Genomic DNA, 17,758 nt, shown 5'->3' with positions numbered 1-17,758 from the left:
CCTCACACAGCACCTGAAGAGTCCACCAGGGAGAGAGAGGGAAGCAAGGAGGAAGAGAGAAGAATGGACTCAAAGACACACCCTCTGAAGGTGGGGCCCAAGAGGCCTGAGGTTCATTTCACATTACCAGGGCCTCGCTCAAAATTCTCAGTGCAACAAAACCAGAAAGCATTGGTCCAATCTTCCAGAGGTGACCACGGCAATGTGATTGGAACATCTAAAAGTAAGAAATGAAGCTGACTCCCTATTCTAGCAAACTCTAAATGCCCTGCCTTTAACAGAAATAAATACAACCCCTGTTCCTAGTGCTCTGGGCAGCAGAGAATCACTTGGCAAAGACCCAGGATGAGAGACAGAAGTCTTTGTTGGGTCACAGTCAAGGGCACAAGAGTCAGGAAACCGATTCTTGTCCTCCTGTCCCTAGACATTCCACACAAGATCACACAACGGCTACTTTGAGCATCTGTTTGATTGGATTAATAGTGAGAAGTGAGTTACTAAAACAGAAAAAGACACTAGCTTACCTGCTCCAAAGTCCTAGCAAAGTCTCTGTTACACTTCTTTTTTTTTTTTAAACTTCACTAGTTTTGAAATTTTCACTTGTATCCATTTTGAGTCAGGGCCATGAAAAGCAACATCCAGTTTAAGTCTCCCCGGTAATCGAGAATGCTAACAGCCAATTTTCTCAAATGCTGACACGGCTCAGCCTGACTTCAGGACAAAAAACAACTCATCTTTGCTTCTAATCAAAGCCCTCACTCACAGTTTATATACATCCATTTTGTTTTATTGTATTTTCAAGGGTTCCATCAAGTCGGTCCCACCAGTTCTACGAGTTTTCCCTTGAGCACACAAGTAATGATTCTTAGAAGGCAACAGCTGTGGGCCGACAGAGCCGGTGTATTTCTGTGGAAGCTGCAGTTGTTGGGAAGGTCAGCCGTCAAATGGGGCTCATTTTTCACTTGAGACAAAGGGGCGGTGTGAAGGTCTTTTCAATTTGTATGAAACCGGGCTGCTTTTGTAGGGGCAAAAACACACGCAGAAGCCCAGTCTTCTAGAAAAGAAATGGTGTGTAAGATTTATGAGTTTGAGGAGCCATGAACCATGGGTCAAGAGATTTAGGTTTTAATGAGAGTTTGTAAAATAAATGGTAAGTAGAAGTTATGACTACTTTTTAGGGGCAAAATGATTCCTGTTATTCTTGTGACATGAGAATTGCTAGAATTAATATGAGGCCTGGGAAGTTAAAGACAGAAGTAACATAGATCGTAGGAGCCCAGATGTTGACTAGCTGGTAAAGTGTCATACAAGCATGATCCACATAAAAAGCTGAACACTGAGTGTGAGCCTGTAACCCAGCTACTGGGGAGGCAGAGACAGCAGGATCCCTGCGGTTCCCTGGCCAGCCAGCCTAGCCAATCAGCGAGCCAACCAGTCTCAGTGAAAGAGGCTGTCTCAAAATAAATAAATAAATAAATAAATAAATAAATAAATAAATAAGTGAAGAGCAGTCAAGGAAATCACCTGACATGAACTCTGACCTCCACACACATGCACATCCATGTATACTCACACACATGTGTATGCATACATAAATGTGTACACACACACACAAGAAGTAATAACTGGACTTGTAATCTTTCTTGTAGTTATTTTGTCTTTCCAATGATGTGTCTTGAGGCTCGAGCTTGAAGGCATAAACATTAGTCATTTTTAAGTCCTTTTGACTAGCTGTCCCCTTTGCTAAGATCCCTTGCTTGACTTGGGATGTTGTTTGAGTTTGGTTTCCATTGGGTCTGGGCTAAGTCCCTGATTCTGCAGCTCTGGGATCAAACTCAGGACCATGCACACACAACGCAAATACTGCTCTCTGCCTCTCACTGGAAGCCATGGCCCGTTAACATTTAATTACCCAGAGAATGGCCAAGAGCACTGGGGTCCTGTGGGTCATTGTCCACTTATTTCCCATTGTTGCATTTTCCTCTTTCCCTTAGTTTTTTTTTTTTATTTTTCCCTAGGACTATTTTATCTCTTTTGTTGTTCTTCAACTGAACATATTTATTATTTTATTCCAAGATTTTCTATAGGGTTTATACTGTTATCTTATTTTTCTGCCATATACATTCTAGTAACAGATTACTCTACGGAGTATTTAAACAACCCTCACAACTAAAGGGAGCACCCCTCATGCTTCCTTCCTGACTTTATGCCAGCCTTTAACAATATGCTTGCATTTTCATGCTGTGAATTCTGTTGTGTTATCATTTAAGATTTAATAAGCTCTTGTATGTTCAGCTGGGCTGTCTCCTGCATGTCTCATTCCTCTAGGTAAGCCCAGATTCCTTTCTATAGCATCCTTTATCCTCCAAGACAGGTTCCTCTCACATTTCTTGTGGGTTATTCTGAGTTTCGTCTGACTTCAATATCTTCAATTCACCTTCTTATATTTGTTTTAAGCTCTTTTTTGTTTGTTTTCTTGTGACTAGGTCTCTTTCTAGCCCAGGCTAGCCTTGGCATTCACAGTCTACAAGTTGTGCCTCTGTGGGTCCTGAGAAATCCCAGGTAGTGTGTTTTATAATGTAGTACTGCCATCTCGTTCATCAAAGCAATAGGAATTCTCTGCTGGGTGGGATGCCTGTTGCTATCTAGGCACCTCGTGTTGAAGGAGAGATGAGAAGAGGTGAGGGATTATAATAAATAATCATTTGCATAATAAACAAACAGGATGCATATCATTAGCCAATGCAGCTATACCAAATACAGCAGACCTTACTGTTCAGTTCATTAAATAGCTATACGAGAGACCAAAAAAAGTCTATTAACCTTCCCCAGTGCTAATGGAAATCTGGAGAAGTAATTATTTTTGTGTTTAATGAGCAACAACATAAAAATCAGCCAAGGCCCTCGTTGGGTCCAAACATTATCCCATGGTTGGTGTAAAGTAAGAATGACCAAGGCCTACAGATGAGGTGTTAAGAGAGACAAGAACTCCAAGGCAGTGGGCATTGGCAGAAAGCCATGGGCACAGGCTTCTGGGAAGCCAAAGCTTGAGCACAAGCATCTAGACAGTAGAAACACACTTCATTTTACATGGCTACTTTGCTCCTCAAAAGTCAGGGGCCATATTACATCGTTCTCAGTCAAGCTAATCTTACATCTCAAAGAATCTTGCTCTTTGCAGGTACATTGCCAGGAGCCCTTTGAGGACACCAAGAATGCCGTGAGTAACTGTTCTCTGGTTAAGCTGTGTTTATAAGTTTAAACTTTCAAATACTGTTTTCTTACAGCGGGCCACACCCCCAGTGCAATGGCCGCTGAACAGTGTGGATTATTTATTCTGTGACTGGGTTAAAGGATGGATGGGTCGGTGTGGATGAAGGTGCAGCTCTGCTTCCGGCCCTCTGAGAACTGAGCTGGGTCTGTGAAGGACCAGGGATGAGCAGCTCTGATGATTAAAATAGTGAAAATCAAGAGCCTTAAGAAAACGTTAGGATGTAAGCTTATTTAACGCAGTGGAGGGAAAGTGGGCTATAGCCTCATCACTGTCTTCAAAAACACCCCATTCGAGGGAAAGGCTTGTTAAAATGTCGAGTGAAAGCTTTATCTGCTCTGTGAGATCAATCAGGACTGTGGGCAAAGAATACAAGGGGGACTGGCTTCAAGAAAGCCACCAAGCCACCTGGGGGGCGGGGCTTGTCTGCTGAGAATATCCTTGAGGCTGGTCACTAGTACAGCAGGCAAAACGTCAGTGTAACCATGAGTTAGAATGTCACATAGCGTGGTGTAAAACTCAGGAGAAAATGTGAATCCACCTAAACCAAATGCGTTGGCTGTAAAGCCACCAGCTCTGGGAAGCCAAGATGGGAGGATCCCTGTGCATTTGAGGCCAACACGGGCCTACAAAGTGAGTCCAGGGGCAGTCTTGTCGACACAATGAGGTCCTCTCTCAAAACCAGCTACAAAACAAGTTTAAATGAGAACAGCAAGGTAGCCAGGGGCAGGATAAATGAGATCGGTGAAAGGCGGCGCCTGATCCTTCCCAAGTCGCCTCCTACCTGGCGTTCACTGCCACTGCCGCCACTGTTAGCCCTAAGAGTCCCTGTGCTGTTAACCCAAAGCAGCAGTAGCGTGTCCTTGTATTTCCTTGCTGGCACGGCGTAGACCAGCTAAGCATCTCTTCCGTGCCAAAATGCAGCGGGGGTGACTGGGAATGCAAGCAAGCCAACCACACACCAGCACTCTCCTCTTTCACTTCTTCCGCTTAACAGAATTGTTGGGGGTGAGAGGTCATGCACAGAGACGGCAGCGGAGGGTGCCGCAGAGACAGATGTAGCTGGGGATGAAGCCAGGCTTCCTGGTGGAGACCGGGCATGGAGGCTGCTGGGTAAGAAGCATGCTGCTGCGAGGCCCCGGAGCCAGGAGACAGAATGGCTGCAACTGAAACATCGTGGAGAAGTACTGAGGCTGGCTGGGGGGCCCGCCTGCGACACGTGCAGGACGGCTTCACGGGCCACGCTAATGAGTTTGACGTTCATCCTAAGCAAATGCTTGCAGGGTTGGAAGCTGGAGAGTGAGGCGGGTGAGCTGCCTTTTATGAAGGTGAGCCCAGACAGGCATGAGAACAGATCATCAGAGGAGGGGGGCACCGGGAGGTGTCCGACATTGAGGCATCAAGGACTTTCTCCATGGGACTGTAGAGAAACGAGCAAAATGGGGAAAACACAAAGGGACAGAAATGCCTGTGGCAATGTCATATCCATGTCATATATGGCAATGTCATATCCATGTCATATATGGCAATGTCATATCCACGAAGCAGGAAAGAAAGTGGAGAGGTGTTAAGGTGGTCGTGACAGCCTCTGTGTGGAGGGGGAGATGAGGACAAGAGGGACACCCACTTTGGGGTCCTGGGCCGCAGTGGTGGGGTGATGAGAGAGCCGCTGTGAGTGAACGGAGCCAGGTGGGGCTTGGCAACGGAAGCTGGCCCCATGTTCTACCACAGAGACAAACTCTACACCCATTCCCAGCGTGACAGCATCTAGATCCCTGTGCCACAACAGCTGGAAGGAGAGGAAAACAGGGACCCAGGAGCACGCATAGTCATGACACAAAGGCCATGACCACCAAAAGCAGATTTAGAGGAAGACTGAGCCTTCCTTCCTCCATCAAAGCTGAAACAGATTTATTGGTGGCCACGGCAGCATTCCCACAGATTTTCTCAGAGCCCCAGGTTAGCACACACCGAGTAACTGGTCCCTGCCTTTCAGACGGGAAGGAGAACGTTCGAATGGCGTGACTGGACGGCAATGTTTAGAGGAACAAGAGTTCCTAAGCAAAACCTGCAGGCAGAGCTGAGCAGGGGAAGCAGAAAGCAAGCAGGTGAGCAGGGGTGAGGGGGTGAGGGTGTCACTTCCCCTGCAGGCAGAGCGTGAGCTGGCTCTCTGGGTTGGGAGGTAACAGTGGAGAAAGAAATGGGGAGGGGTGAAACCCCTAGTTCTTTAGAACTCTGGCCTGTGTGAGGGAAGAACGGGACGTCGTCCAAAACAGAAACAATGTATTCAGTTGTACATCTCTCAGAAATCAGCGGGATTCTGCCTTCGGATGGTAGAACATAAGGATATTTACTGCGGGTAGATGTGGCAGACTGAAAATATAGCAAAGGCCCTCTTAACCCTGAGAATGATCGAGAGATGCTATAACGTAACTATTCTTAGAGATTCACTTTGTAAGATCACTCCATTTATCTATCAGCTAAAAGTGTGTTTCTATAATTAAATACCTCAGGCTGCACACTTATGAAGAAAAGAGGTTCATTAAAGCCAACAGTTTTGGAAGCTGATGAGGGCCCTTCAGCTTCATGGCCTTAGAGTGAAGGGCAGGTCTTCTACATAGCAAGGGCATATGCGACATCACCAGACAGGAAGCCAAGAAGGGACAAAAGAGATCCCAAGAGAACACAATGATCTCTTCACGAAGCACAGCCTACAACAAGAAGACAAATAATTTTTAAACATCTGGAAGTTCCATAGCAGGGTGGATGGGAAATTCGCCTTCTGAGTCGGGGGCATGGGACTCCATGGGTAGAGGGTTTGCCTGGCACACAGGAAGCCCTGTGTGACCCCCCAGCCCCCACATAAACAAGGCCTGTGGGTGCGTGCCTGTAATCTTAGCACTTGGGAACAGGAGTGAGAGGATCAGAAGGTCAAAGTCATACTTGTCTAAGTAGTGAATGCGAGGTCAGTCTAGGCTTCAAGAAAATCAGAAGGAAATAAGTTGGGCAGGGAGAGAGGGAGGAAGTGATGAAATAAGGGAGAGAGAAAGGAGAGAAGGAGGGAGGGGGGAGGGAGGGAGGGAGGAAAGGAAGGGTCTTCCTTGGTCCTTGTACTCCTAAAAGCCCCTGTTGCTTCTAGTCTTTTATGAATTATCCTGGTCGCTCCAGTCTCTCACACAGAGGGTAATAAGGTAGACATTCTGCCTTGCTGCAATTTTCACATGGTATTTCCTGAGGAACTCTTCCTATCAGTGTGTCCTTAATCTTAGCAGATGTTTTTTTTTTCCCCTTCCACGACTCAATAGACTTTACTGATCCAGTCCCCCCTTTCCCACCGTGGACCTGGAGAGTCTATGGCACACCGCTGCCGTGGAAAGCGCTAAGGTAAGCTCATGGCTTGATCTGTGCAATTGCCAGAATGTGTGGGAAACAGGCGACGGGAAGTCAGTGTTGAACTGTGTTCACGGGAGAGTGTACATCACCTTTGTTTGCACAGAATTTTCCCCATGCATTCTTCATAAAAGTTGTAAAGATGTAACCTCCCCCAAAGCAGTTAGTGCCTATCTCTCCCTGTCGCTATAAAAATCTCATGAGACAAGTTTTTGGTTGTCGTCAAATTTCAGTAGAAAATGTTATGCCATCCCAAATTTAACATGAATGTTTCCTCTTAGGAGTGAAGTCAAGCGTCTTTTCCTCCAGAGTGTCTGACTGGGGCATTCACCCAACAGATCATTTGCCGATGGTAACTTAGTTACTTGTCTGTTGTTGTAACAAAAAGGAAACTACCTGAAGAAACTTCAGGAAGGAAGTGGTTATTCTGCCTCATAATTCAAGGGTCCAGTCCACCATGCCTGAGAGCTCAGACACAGGGCTTGAAGCAGAAGGATCACAGGACAGTTATACTCAGAAAGCAGATAAGGAATGCTTTTGCTCAGCTCACGTCCCCTTTTTATGCAGTCCAGGGTACCAGCCGAGGGAACGCCGCCACCCACCATGGTTGTGTCTTCCCACTATAATGAATATAGCCTAGATGACCCCTCATAAATGTGGTTGGAGGCTTGTTTCTTAGGCAATTCTGGATTCTATCATGTCAACAATTCATACTAACCATTGCATAGCATTTATCAATGCATAGGAGCTCTTTATGTATTAAGAACTGAGTTCTTTGCACAGTGAGCTCCCATGCTGCATGTACACATAGATACATAGAAATACATTTACATATAATTTATATAACACATATGTGCTCATTCTGGGGATCAAATCCAGGGCTTCACACTTGCCGAGCAAACATGGAAATTTCAAATCATCTTTTCTGTTTATTTTGGAATCTTTACTGAAATCCCATGAAATGTGTAAGTTGATTAAAGAACTGAAATGAAAATATTGAGGGTTTCATTTGTACAAAACTTACTTTTTGCCTTTTGGCTAGACTTGGTTCTTGATGTCACACACTCTTGTGAGAACTGTGTGTTCCATCTTCTCAGCTGCCTTCAACAGTGAGGTCTCTTCTGCCTCCCCATGTTGCTGACTGGTTCTGTTTATGAACATCATTTTTATCTGTGCCTGTTAACTGTGTACCCAACGACTTATCTCCAGTTTTTCTGTTGGCTCTCTGACCCACTGCTTCAGGTCTAAAACTGTCTCCTTTTCGACCTCCATGCCCCCCCTCCCTCCTGCTTCCTCTCCCTCCTCCCTTTCTCCTTTCCCCTTTTCCTCCATTTCTCCTTGCTCAATAATTCCGTTTAGCACCTCTGAGATACTGCAAAGTCTCAGTGGTGATAGGATGATGCACGCTTTTATTGTACATGAAACATACCTGGAAGCTGCTTGCTGCCTTTGGGATAGAAGCATTAGATGGAATTCGTATTAACCCTTGACTCTTCCTTCAGTTAATAAAAAATACTGGATGTAAGCAAATGCCATTTTCCTTGTCATTTATTGGAATTATAAACCGCCTTGGTCTTCCTAATGTTCTTGTGGGGGTAGTTGGAGTTTGCTTATTTTGGGTTTTGTTTTGAGACTAGGTCACTTCATTTAGCCCTGGCTGGCCTTGAACTCCCTATGAAGACAAAACTGAGATTCATTTGTCTTTGCCTCTTGGGTGCTGAAATTCAAAGTATACACCTCCTTTCCCAGCTAGTCCTAATGCTTGAACTACCCTTGGATTCCTAAAGTTAGTTCCACGTAACTTAGTTCAGGATTTTTGTTTTGTTTTGCCTTTGTGGCTTTTTTTTAAGCTGCTCATTTTGTTTTGCTACTATGTATATAAAATTGTTGAGATGGTGTTTTCCACCTGTGTACTCTCTGGTCAACGTTAGCAAAAATGATACTGATTTCATGAAATCTAGAAACTGTCCCTTTCCTTTTCTGTCATCTGGATAGGTCAGTAAAGTTGAAACAGTGTGTCCCTTAAGTGTTTGTACAGTATCCTTGTTGGACCTGGGGCTGTTCCCAGAAGGAAGCACTTGGCACCTTTCTGATCTCATTATTTGGGGACCAGCTTTGGTAAACCCCCGTTCTAGCATCTCAATTACACAGAATGAAGAGCAGCGGGCAGAATCCTGCTGACACCCGTAGTCATCATCGCCCTACACACCCACGCTGCCCACTGACTCACACGTTTCCAGCAGCTCACCTGTGCTCTCACTTCTAAATCCCCAGGATCTTCTCCTTCATCTCCCCCTTCCTTATTTTGTCATCCTTCTGAACCCCAAGTCACATTCACTGTCCCTTCCTTTCCTACACTCCTCTCAGTGGGCACGCCCATATCTGTGACAACTTACCAAGTCTAGAATGCCCGTCAGCATCCTTATTCTCAAGGGGACCTGTGTCTGTTTCTTCTGTTTGCTCATTAGTAGCTCAAAGAGACTATTTTGTTACTAATGTGATGTTTTTATCACCGTCTTATTCTTCATTCAATAGAGGTATGCATTGTTTGTTTTTAACTCTTACTTCAGTTCGTTTTAATAAAAAATGACTGGTGCTTTCCTCAATTAGTGTGATTTTCTTTGCTGTGTGTTTAGCGGCATTTGAAGATAGAAAAATAGACAAACAGAGAGATAGATAATAGGGAGATGGATAATAGATGATGACAGAGAGATAGATATCATCTTCTTAAGGTACAGTATCAATTTATCTTGATTTGATATTCCCCATGAAATATGTTAATTTGGTTGATGGATCTGCGCTGCCTGAAGAGATTGAATTCCTCCTCCTCCCGCAGTCTTTGCCCCGGTCCACTCCCCATGCTTTGTTCCCACGTACCCTCCCTCCCTCCCTGCCTTAGCTCCTCTGAGAGCTCAGTCACTGCAGATACTCATGGCATCTTCATTATTGAAAACCTCATCGTCACCTGGCTTAACTACGCTGCCCCAACTGATGGCCTAAAGTCATGCCCTCTGGACCACTTTTCGTTTGAAATTTATTTACCCTCTCATTTCAAACACTACGATTTTCTCCATTTTAGCTCTGTGTCTCAAATGTGTTCTTCCTTTAGGTACACTGAGTGTTTCCTGCGACAGGTCAGAGACCAAGCTGAAGCCCTCAAAGCATTATGTCCTGTCTTAAAGTCTGTGCGTTTGTGTATGCACATGGGTGTGCATGAACAAGTATGTCTTTGCCTGCGTGTGTGCATGTGTGCTTGAGTTTGAGTGATTGTATGTATGCAGAAGTTTATGTATGTATCTATGTGTTCATGTGTGCCGATGCATGTGTACAAATGTGCTTGTGTAATACATATGTGTGTATGTATATAGAAGTGTGTATGAACATATGTGTAAATGCTTGTGAGCATGTGTGTATATGCATGTGTGTATGTGCATGCATGTATGCATACGTGTGTGTCCATGTATTTATGCGCACGTGTGCTTGCATGTACCCTATGCCCGATTCTTCACATCCTTACCCGGTTTCTCAAAGCAGAGACAATGCCTTCTTTACTCACCTGATCTCACAAAGCAGCCTCACATCTGACGCATGTCTTAAGAAACAGCTGTCTGTGTGTGGGTGTATGCCCGCCAACCCAGCTACTGAAGAGACTGAGGCAACAGGAACACGTGAGCCTGCAAGCTGGGGACCGGCCTAGGCAGCTAACAAGACCCTGTGTCACCCCCTCAAAAGCGTGTCTCTGATTCAGGTCATCACTCCTTCCTCTGACAAAACACAAGGTTCAGTGAGAAACACTTCCTCAAATAATGAGGTGGTGAAGAGGCGACAGAGGAAAACAGACAACGCATAACTCCAGCCTCCATGCTCACACACACACACACACACAGAAACAACCAATGTATAACTCCAGCCTCATGCTAATCTACACAGAGTGAGGGGGGGAGAGGGAGAGAGGGACACAGAGAAGAAGGGAGACAGAGAGATTCTGGGATTGGCATCCTACGTCATCCCGTAACAGACGCCAACAGCTGAATGTCCACATTGGATCAAAATCCTGTCCAGGAGCCAACAATTTACTCTGGTTGGAAATCTAAGCCATGGCAACAGCTGTCTCGCCCCTCGTCCTAGTGTGGAGTCTTTCTCACAAATGGCCCACAGCTGGGGGTGTAGAACAATCTATTCTTTCAAAGCAGTTGTTCCCCTGCCCCAAAGTATTTGTTCTGTCTGCCCAGCATTTTCCAGAGCACAAGACCAGGATGGCTGGAGTCACTGTGCTATTAGAGACAGAGGCACCGGGCAGCTGTCAGCCTAGGACCTGCATGAGTCTGAGGCCAGGCCCACAGGATATCTGCTTCTTTGCAGCTGTTCTTAACAGAGCCCCATAGGCCCTTGGTGTAATTCCCATATGTGTACTATAAAAAAAGAAAGAAAAACAAAACCTTCTATGAGCTCGAGATCCACACTAGGCTGTCTGCCTCCCTGTAGCTCTGAGAATGGGGGAATCAGTGACTGTAAAACGGATTCCTCTCTGAAACAGAAAGTTTAAATTCAAGAGAAAACTGCTGTGCTTCTTCAGATTGGTGTTTTTCTGAGGTTCTAAAAGAGTTCAGCAAGCATCAGGCATTGTCCTACCTCACTACCCACACAGAAGCTGTGTCCACTGTAAATGGCAAATATTCCTCTTTAAAAAGCAAAGAAACAGGGTGGCAGACTCCGTGGATGAAAAGAACAATGTAAAGAATGTCACGGAAGATTTGGGACCATCGGCTATTTCACGCCAAGAGAGAGAAGCCCTTGATTGGGTGAGGCCTGGGTTTTATGGGTGACCTTCGCTGAGGGGAATGGTCCAATGGTTGCTAAAGGGATGGCATCTCTCCAGAAGAGTGTGCCTGCTCAGCAAAATGAAACTCCCTGAGGAAACCTCTAGACTGGTGGTGAAACTGATTCAAGTTCATGGAGTAATGTAGACTGTCATCTCTCCAGAGAAATTCTGTTGTTTGTTTGTTTGTTTTCAGAAACTTAAAAGGCATTATTTTTTTCAGTTATTGCCACTGGATCTCTAAAAGTCTCTAATGGTTACATCCATACCAATGGGACCCCATCTCCAGTGCCCCCCCCCGTGTAAAGATAAAGGTTCTGCCCACGTTGAAGAGTCACTGAGACACCCCATGTCCTGGGAAGCAGAAGAAAGCCAACCATACATGTACAAAAAGAAGAGACGAGAGGTTCTGGAGGAAGCCATTGGTGGTGACCAGAGGAGGACTCATGCTGGAGTTGAGTGGACAGAGGACATTGGAGTCAACAGAGGACATTAGGTCAGAGGGTAAGTAAGCCCTCACAGACCAGTATGAGGTTGTGCAGGGGTCTCTTCTCACTTCAACTGAACTAGAAACACTGTTCCCACCGCGGGTTCTAGCTCAAAACCACAGGCTGTGCACGTGAGACACAGAGAAAGGGTGCTGTCCCTTGGGCTCTCTGCTAGCTTCCTCACCGCAGGTCTACAAGGGCCACACCTGTGCCTCCATCCAACAAATGGCAAACTGAGCGGAGCACCTGGCCCGGGTTCATCTTCAGGAGGTGACAGCGGAGCTGAGTGAAAGGCTGATGGCTGACCAAGTCTGTGCTCCTTCCCTGGACCACCCAACCTCACCCAGACCTGAAGCTGTAACAATGGGGACGGCAGCAAGTGCTCCAATGAATGCTGGCAGAGGACCAGCGAGCCAAAGAAGGCAGAGCAGGAACCCCATCCGGATCCCCACGTCTCGCCTTCAACAGTCAGTCAGCCTCCCCGAGAGGATACTCTGCTTCCTGAGTTGTTGTGAGCAATGGAGGAATGTACTTGGTGTCCCCTACACTGAACGACCAGCCTCTTTTCCCCTCCTTCTATAACCTTCCAAGTCTAAACGCTTCTTTATTTTGCACAGTTCACCATTTCATTGGTTTTTTTGTTTGCGACTTGCTAGGTGTTTCGTGTTTCCTGATCATTGTATTCAGTCCCTACCTTGAGTCAAAATTCAGCTCATACAATCAGATGTCCCCAACACCAGGCTGTGTGGACTGACAGAGTTGTAAAGCAACAGACATTTCCAAAGCACAGAAAACAAAACAAAACAAAACTGCATTGCATCCCTGTCCAGACAAAATAACCAAGGCCAGTGTTTTTCTTTCAGGAGAGATAACAGCTAGATGATGATGGATGATAAACTGATATACTGGACATAGAAAGATTCAAAGATAAGAATGTCATGTGATTAATAGATGTCTGATAGGTAAATAGAACATAGAAAGATAAGTAGATATGTAAACAGATGATAGACAGGTAGGCTACAGGTAGGTATATTGATACATGAATGACAGATAATACATGCTAGATGATAAATAGACAGACAGACAGATAGATAGATGGTGGAGTAGACTTGAACCGATAACAATTAAATGTAGACTCAGCACACCCATTAAACACCGGCGTTTCTAGACCTAGTGGTGTCTGGGTTTTTGTGTCTTGTCTGTCCTCTGCCACCTGACCCAGTTTCACCAAAAGCTAAACCTGTGGGAAATAAAGTGACTGCCCCTCTCACAGAGATCACTGGGACAGAGGGCACCTCCAGTCTATTTCCTGAGCAACGTTGCTTCTGGGTTGTACTACACCATGCCATTTTATAATTCATTCTCTCTTGCTCACTGGCTCTCTCTCTCCCTCCCTCCCTCTCTCTGTTAATTTTCCAACCCCCATGCTTCAGTTCTTACTTATTCCAAATTCCTCTTTCCATCCAAAATTATCTTAGTCTTCCCTATAATTTTCTTTTCTGTCAGCCCTATTCAGCAACCTATCACCCCTTAAAAACTGGATGCCAGCCACCATCCTCTGAGTTGGCATCCACTTTACAATGGGGGAGTCTTGCCCAATCTGACAGATAACGCAATTCCAGAAGGCATCTCAGACAGCAAGGTTTTCTGGCTCTCCCTTCACACATAATCTGCCCAACCCCCTTGGCCAGCACTTGTCTCTGACCTGGCCCCTCATGGCTTCACTATTTTGGATTCCCACAGTTTTTAGAAGTTCACAGGCATGTCCAATCTGAGGTCTGTGGACTACACACATCCCAGAATCATTGTAAATGTGACCACTAACACATTGTCATCTCAAATGGTTGGATACCTCTGCAAGGAACCCCAGGAGTTCATTTCATAGGAGAATGTGAGGTACCTCACCATGTTTCATGAATTCCTCTTGATATTTAAAGATGGTCCCATTTGGTCTGTTTCTCATTAACTGAGTATTGTCTCTCTGAGTGCTCCTGCTTGGCATGTAACAGGTTTACCTCGATGTCTAGTTTAATTTTCATCCTGTCCCTTATACACAACTGCAGCACTTCTAGGGATAGCTGAACATTAACTAATGACATGATGTAAATACTCCTCACCCCGATAACTTAGCAAACAAAGGCAATTTTAAAAGTGGGATTCATCTAAAAATCAGGTGTAAATCTTCTAGGATACTGTGCCGAGTATACTTATGGTGTACATTTCAGGATGAGGCAGAAGGGGAGCGCTCCTACTTCCTAACATGAAAGTTGGTAAAAAGAAATTTTTGCCCCACGTTACTTATGGAGTAAGAGAAACACAGAGCTGCAGTGTTTCCATCTAAAAGGCCCGGATGACAGAGACCATTGCGCTTAGGGCCACCCAGTCCCTGTTATAACTACTTAACTGCTACCAGGATGCGGCTGTCACAGACAGGGTGGAGAATGAATACACGGAGCCGTACAAACAGGCCAGCGGCCAGATGTAACCTCCACGGCAGCCCCTGCTCTGAATTAGCACAATGCAATCCGGGGAGCCAACGCTCAGGCAGAGAGCCACAGCTACACAAAACTGTCCCACAGGCCCTGAAACGCAATCACCTCACATTCAGATGGAGCTCCAGCCTGAAGGATAGCCACTGTGGAAAGTGTCTGAGATGGAATTTTAAAAGAATTCCAGGACTGGGATTTCCAGTCCAACGGTAGAGACTTATCTACCATGTATGAGGGTCTGAGTCTGATTTCCAACATTGGAAGGAGAGAGGGTGGGAGGGAGGGAAGGGGGGAGGGAGAGGAAAATGCATTCAGCAAAGTGAGCATCACAGAGAAGACCCAAGACCTCAGATAGAGAGCTCACTAGGGTGTGGCTGGTAACTTCCTGAAAGGGTGGGGATTATTTATAAAGAGATGGAGATACAGGGATACAGAGCCTGGTGGCTGAGGATGGAGATACAGGGATACAGAGCCTGGTGGCTGAGGATGGAGATACAGGGATACAGAGCCTGGTGGCTGAGGATGGAGATACAGGGATACAGAGCCTGGTGGCTGAGGATGGGAGCTGAGGCTTGGGGGCTGGCAATGGTGACTCCCCCACTGTGCTGGGTTCTCGTGGTACCCAGGGCTTTGGAATCCCCTCTCTGCCTCCTGTGTCTCCATCCCACTGTGTGCCTCCTCACCAAAGCCTCAAAGCTCCTCAGCACACTAGCTGAGTTTTGCCCTTTGCATGCACATCTCTCTCTCTCTCTCTCTCTCTCTCTCTCTCTCTCTCTCTCTCTCTCTCTCTCTCTCTCTGCACCATCCCTGCATAATGCCCTACATAGTCACTGTTTTCATCCCTCGGACAAGACAAGCGACCTGAGAATCGAGGACTCAATCCATTTGTGGCAGGAACGTGCAGACCTCACATGTTGGATTCGATCCACAACCCTGTCACCCAAAGCCCTATCCCCTGGATAGAAAAACTGAGGTGTCTCCCCTTTATGTGCCATGTGAGCGCCAAGCAGAGACGCTCATGACCAAGCCCCTGTCAGCACCTGGGGCCATCATGAGCAACCTGACTCGTACCAGAAATAGCTGACAATAGGAAAGAAAGCAAGCCAGCAACCTTACCCTAGCCGGTTCCCGCTGCAGGGCTGAAGGGTTAACAGGCCATGCACCGTGCCCAGGGCTGAAGGGTTAACAGGCCATGCACCGTGCCCAGGGCTGAAGGGTTAACAGGCCATGCACCGTGCCCAGGGCTGAAAGGTTAACAGGCCATGCACTGTGCCCAGGGCTGAAGGGTTAACAGGCCATGCACCGTGCCCAGGGCTGAAGGGTTAACAGGGCCATGCACCGTGCCCAGGGCTGAAGGGTTAACAGGCCATGCACCGTGCCCAGGGCTGAAGGGTTAACAGGCCATGCACCGTGCCCAGGGCTGAAGGGTTAACAGGGCCATGCACCGTGCCCAGGGCTGAAGGGTTAACAGGGCCATGCACCGTGCCCAGGGCTGAAGGGTTAACAGGGCCATGCACTGTGCCCAGGGCTGAAGGGTTAACAGGGCCATGCACTGTGCCCAGGACTGAAGGGTTAACAGGGCCATGCACTGTGCCCAGGACTGAAGGGTTAACAGGGCCATGCACTGTGCCCAGGACTGAAGGGTTAACAGGGCCATGCACCGTGCCCAGGGCTGAAGGGTTATTTATCAAACGAATGGCTGGGCGACCCCCTGCCCTGAACCTTCAATGCATGTATGTACCACTGTCATTCTGTTTTGTGAACTTTAAAAAATAACTTTTTTTTTTTTACTTTTTCCACAAGGAGACCGCAGCAGAAGCTGGCTGAAGGGCACACCGGCCTCATCCTGTCTTGCTTCTTGAAAACAGCCTTGTGCTCAGACACTGGCAGAGAGAGTCTGAAACCTGCACAGATGCCAGAATGAAATCTGATTTAAAACTGAACATCTCAGAAAGACTATCCACTCCCTGAAGCCCACAATGGGCATGGCTTCCTCAGTCCCACAGAGCCGCCACAGAGGCTCATGACTCTTCCTGCAGTTAGGAACACACAAGAGCAGGGAGTAAACAGAAACTCACCTTCCTCAGCCCTGAGGGACACGGCAGGGGCGTGGCTACATTTCCAGGATGAAGAAGGGTCACTCCCGCCCCCAACCGCCCTGTACTACCACACTGAGTGTTGGTGTCCCAAGCCTGGTCCTCTTAGAGGTCCCAAAGTCCAGGGTGGCTCTCTAGGGACTTGTGTATCGGTGAGTTCAGAAGACAGTCCAAGAGAGAAGGTAAGAGTGTCACTCCTGCACGGCCTGGGCGTCTGCACTTGACATCAGTGTTCCTAAAGGTTCCATATTGCAGAGCGGGGATGCCTTGGGTAGTATTCTGGGTCAGATGTGTGGAAAGTGCAAACCCAATCGCAGTGAAACGGCACCGAGCCTCTAACCAGTGGCTGTCAGGGTTAGCTGAACGGCCACGAGCTGAGATCGGCCTCTGTCGGGCTCGGAGCACAAACTTCTTCCCAAGACCTCATTTCTCCACATGGCTCAAATCTGCAGTCTTAGTCAGAAGAACTATTTCCAAAAACTAAGTTTAGATGCTTGAAACACAGAGACCTGGAAATATACACTAATTGAAGGTCTGGGTTTATAAGGTGTTTTACTTCGTTTTGGAATATTTTGCACTGAATTATAGGAGATTACTGTAAGGACTCAGGCATTATGCTGGACCTGCCCCTGTCACCTGGCAGAAAGCACTCAGGCAGTACCCTGGTCAGCCCAGGTGCAAAAGACCCCTTTAAAAGACAGAGCTCGCCCACTTATGCTCTCTTTCCTGCTGTTCCCCTGGGGCAGGCAGGACTTTTCCTGTCTCCCTCTTCTCTTCTGTTCTCTCTCTGTCTCTCTACCTCTTTTCTCTTTCCTTCCCCCTCCCCTTTCTAATAAAAATTCTCACTTATGCTCTGTCTGCCTGGCGCGTTTGTCCCTCCGCCTCGGTCACCCTTGTCTGCGGTGGCATCCGCCGAGGTCCCCCACTCATCATCGTAACAACTACTTTATGGAAGCTGAGACAGCAAACCCTGAAGGCCTGGAAGCTCCACAGAGCTATGATCTGCATTTTGGATTTGAACTTGTGATAAGGCGTAGACGCCATTAGGTCTGTTCTTCTGCTCATTGGGTTTACCGCCAGCACCTAGAACAGTGCCTGGCTATCCTGTTACATCACAGCTACAGTTCCTTCTGTATTAACAAAAGCAACTTAAGGAAGGCTCGTGTTTTTTGTTCACAACTTGAGTACACAACCAGTCCTAGCTG

General features: G+C 46.8%; 1 long non-coding RNA gene across 2 annotated transcripts; it reads left to right on the top strand.

Moving 5' to 3' along the window:
* Nucleotides 1-3,344: 3,344 nt before the first annotated feature.
* Nucleotides 3,345-8,196, top strand: LOC121132899. Of its 2 annotated transcripts, none has more exons than XR_005869597.1 (4): nucleotides 3,345-4,599; nucleotides 5,268-5,379; nucleotides 6,577-6,655; nucleotides 6,943-8,196. It is a non-coding gene; the product is annotated as an uncharacterized LOC121132899 (long non-coding RNA). The 2 variants fall into 2 exon arrangements; XR_005869598.1 differs by having other exon boundaries at nucleotides 3,346-4,384.
* The last annotated feature ends 9,562 nt before the right edge of the window (nucleotides 8,197-17,758 follow it).

This window comes from Mesocricetus auratus, unplaced genomic scaffold (genome assembly GCF_017639785.1).
Source record: "Mesocricetus auratus isolate SY011 unplaced genomic scaffold, BCM_Maur_2.0 Super-Scaffold_100018, whole genome shotgun sequence".
Lineage (NCBI taxonomy): Eukaryota > Metazoa > Chordata > Mammalia > Rodentia > Cricetidae > Mesocricetus > Mesocricetus auratus.
Note: the sequence above shows the minus strand (reverse complement) of the source record. Positions and strands in the feature narration are given on the sequence as shown.